The 3,150-nt window shown below is 65.6% G+C and overlaps 1 non-coding gene across 1 annotated transcript; it reads left to right on the forward strand.

The window, feature by feature from the left end:
• Positions 1-151: 151 nt before the first annotated feature.
• Positions 152-305, forward strand: LOC140473158 (5.8S ribosomal RNA). Its single transcript, XR_011958131.1, has one exon. It is a non-coding gene; the product is annotated as a 5.8S ribosomal RNA (ribosomal RNA).
• Positions 306-3,150: the final 2,845 nt, after the last annotated feature.

Genomic DNA, 3,150 nt, shown 5'->3' on the forward strand with positions numbered 1-3,150 from the left:
GGCCGCACCAGGATGGTGCTCCCCATCGCTTCACGCCACCCTGCTCCGCCCGCACGCCGGCGTGCAGGTGGCTGTAGCTCAAGGTGGGGAGCGTATGTGCGGTCCGGGTCGCTTTCCTCTGGCGAGGGAGAGACCTAAAACAAACTCAGACAACTCTTGACGGTGGATCACTCGGCTCGTGCGTCGATGACGAACGCAGCTAGCTGCGAGAATTAATGTGAATTGCAGGACACATTGATCATCGACACTTTGAACGCACTTTGCGGCCCCGGGTTCTTCCCGGGGCCACGCCTGTCTGAGGGTCGTTTGGCAATCAATCGCACTCGCCTTGGCTGGCGAGAGCGCGGCTGGGGTGTCGCAGAGGACCCGTCCTCTTTGTCCCCCTAAGTTCAGACTCCGGAGCCCTCCGGCGTCGGAGCGCTTGGCCTTTCCCCCCCACCCTGCACATTCCGTTCGTCAGGCTCGACGCCATCCCCCCGCCGGGGAGCGCGGCCTGGCGTCCGTCTGTGTCGTGGCAGTGGGGCCAGCACGGCTGTCACCGGTCCCAGAATGGCTGTCGGTGGTTCACACTGTGTGTGTGTGCCAACCCTCCTGGTCTCTGGGACACGGAGCTGCCACGAAGTGTTGAGCCTCCAGTGGGGGGTCTGCCTAAGCTCTGCACGTCCGCATTGGGTCCGTCTCTCGGTTGGCTGGCAGTGGAAAGAGTGAAGGGAGCCGCGGAGGTCCGGTGCTGGTGCGCCGCCGGCCTGACCGTGGAGCTCGCCGGTTTGACACGCTGACCCGACTCGATGGTTGATCGATTGAGAGTGCTGGGAGCTGCAGGCCGCCCGCTGCTGCAGCCGCCCGTCTCGTGGTTCGTCCTCGGCCTTAAGTGGCCGGCGGGGCGTCTGATCCTGTCTCCCCTGCTGGCGCCGAGTGCCTGGCCGAGGGAGGAGGTTTTCGTCGAACGCTGTGACTTGGACGGTCGCACGCGCGTGGATCGCTGGCTCTTGGCTCTCCCGTTCAGTCCGCACGTTTTCCGCTCCGTCCTGCCACCGGTCTCGGGAGGTACGGAGGGGTTGGCGGGCGTGGTGTGTGCTCCGTCACCGTGCAGGCACACCTACCACGCCGTCGGCCGACCCCCGCACGGTCCTCCTGGCCATCGGGAGGACGGCGGAACGTCGGGCTGTCGGGGGCCAAGTCGCCAGAAGGCCACCGCTGTGTCTTCCGTACCCTGTCACCGTCGGCGTGCCTTCCTCAACTCGTCCGACTCGGGGCCGCTGGGTTCAGGAGCGGCGTCGCCCGCCGGCCCCACTGAAGGCCGTGCCGTTCCGCGGCTGGCGATCGATGTGCGTGGCGTGCCTGCGCGACCGTTCGCCACTTGAGCCTCGGCACTCCTCTCTCCCTCTCTCTGACCGTCGGGCAGTCTCTGTCTGCTGGTGCCTCGCACGTCCCGGGCGGCGGGTCGTCACCCCCGCGACCGGGCCTCCGGCAAGGCAGGAATCAGGCTGACCCTTCCGCTCGAGTAAGCAGCCGGCACTTCCGAGTTTCGCCTCCCGCCGTGGACGGGGGAGGGTCTCCGGTCCCGTGGAATTGCGCCGAGCACGTCCCCGCGCGTGGACGCGGCGGCGCTGGAGGCGGCAGGGGCGGCCACTCGTCGACACCATCGCTGGCCAAGGGTGGTGAGCGACGTGCGGGTGGCTGGCTCTCTGACCGTCGCGGCGTCGGCCAAACTCCCGTCCGCGGTGAGACGTTGCCGGCCCACTAAGAGGTGGTGCGGGGGATTCGCACGCTGGCGGTGCGGCCTGGCCATCCTCTGACTCTGGGTACGACCTCAGATCAGACGCGACAACCCGCTGAATTTAAGCATATTACTAAGCGGTGGAAAAGAAACTAACAAGGATTCCCTTAGTAACTGCGAGTGAACAGGGAAGAGCCCAGCGCCGAATCCCCGCTCGCTTGACGGGCGAGGGAAATGTGGCGTACAGAAGCGCTTTCTTCGACGGTGCCCAGTCGCCCCAGTCCTCCTGATCGAGGCCTAGCCTGAGGACGGTGTGAGGCCAGTGGCGGTGAGAGGCGGGTCGAGATCGCGTCTTCTTGGAGTCGGGTTGCTTGTGAATGCAGCCCAAAGCGGGTGGTAAACTCCATCTAAGGCTAAATACTGGCACGAGACCGATAGTCAACAAGTACCGTAAGGGAAAGTTGAAAAGAACTTTGAAGAGAGAGTTCAAGAGGGCGTGAAACCGTCAAGAGGTAAACGGGTGTGGTCCGCGCAGTCCGCCCGGAGGATTCAACTCGGCGGCTCCGGTCGGTCGCGTTGGGGTCTGGCGGATCTCCTCTGCTGGGACCGCTCCCCGCGCGGGCACGGCTGTCGCCGGGCGCATTTCCTCCAGTGGTGGTGCGCCGCGACCGGCTTCGGGTCGGCTGGGAAGGCCGGTGGCTTTGGAAGGTGGCTCGCCGCTCCGTGCGGCGAGTGTTATAGCCCCCTGGCAACATCCTTCGCCGTACCCCCGGAGTCGAGGGAAGCGACCGCTGCCGCGCCCTCCCGCCGCGGCCCTCCCGCCCCCCCTCGGGGGTGTGCGTGGAACCGCGTGTGGCGAGCGGGCTCGCCGTGCTCCCGGTGGGTCTGTCGACCGGGGCGTACTGTCCTCAGTGCGCCCCAACCGCGTCCTGCCGCCGAGTCGGGTCGAGCCACGCCGAGCTGGCGCCAGAGGTCTGCGGCGATGTCGGTAACCCACCCGACCCGTCTTGAAACACGGACCAAGGAGTCTAACACGTGCGCGAGTCAATGGGTCATTCCTGATACCCCATGGCGAAATGAAGGTGAAGGCCGGCGAGGGTCGGCCGAGGTGGGATCCCGCCGCCCCGTGCGGTGGGCGCACCACCGGCCCGTCTCACCCGCACTGTCGGGGAGGTGGAGCATGAGCGCACGTGTTAGGACCCGAAAGATGGTGAACTATGCCTGGGCAGGGCGAAGCCAGAGGAAACTCTGGTGGAGGTCCGTAGCGGTCCTGACGTGCAAATCGGTCGTCCGACCTTGGCATAGGGGCGAAAGACTAATCGAACCATCTAGTAGCTGGTTCCCTCCGAAGTTTCCCTCAGGATAGCTGGTGCTCGTTCCACACGCAGTTTTACCCGGTAAAGCGAATGATTAGAGGCCTTGGGGCCGAA

Source organism: Chiloscyllium punctatum, unplaced genomic scaffold (genome assembly GCF_047496795.1).
Source record: "Chiloscyllium punctatum isolate Juve2018m unplaced genomic scaffold, sChiPun1.3 scaffold_534, whole genome shotgun sequence".
Classification (NCBI taxonomy): domain Eukaryota; kingdom Metazoa; phylum Chordata; class Chondrichthyes; order Orectolobiformes; family Hemiscylliidae; genus Chiloscyllium; species Chiloscyllium punctatum.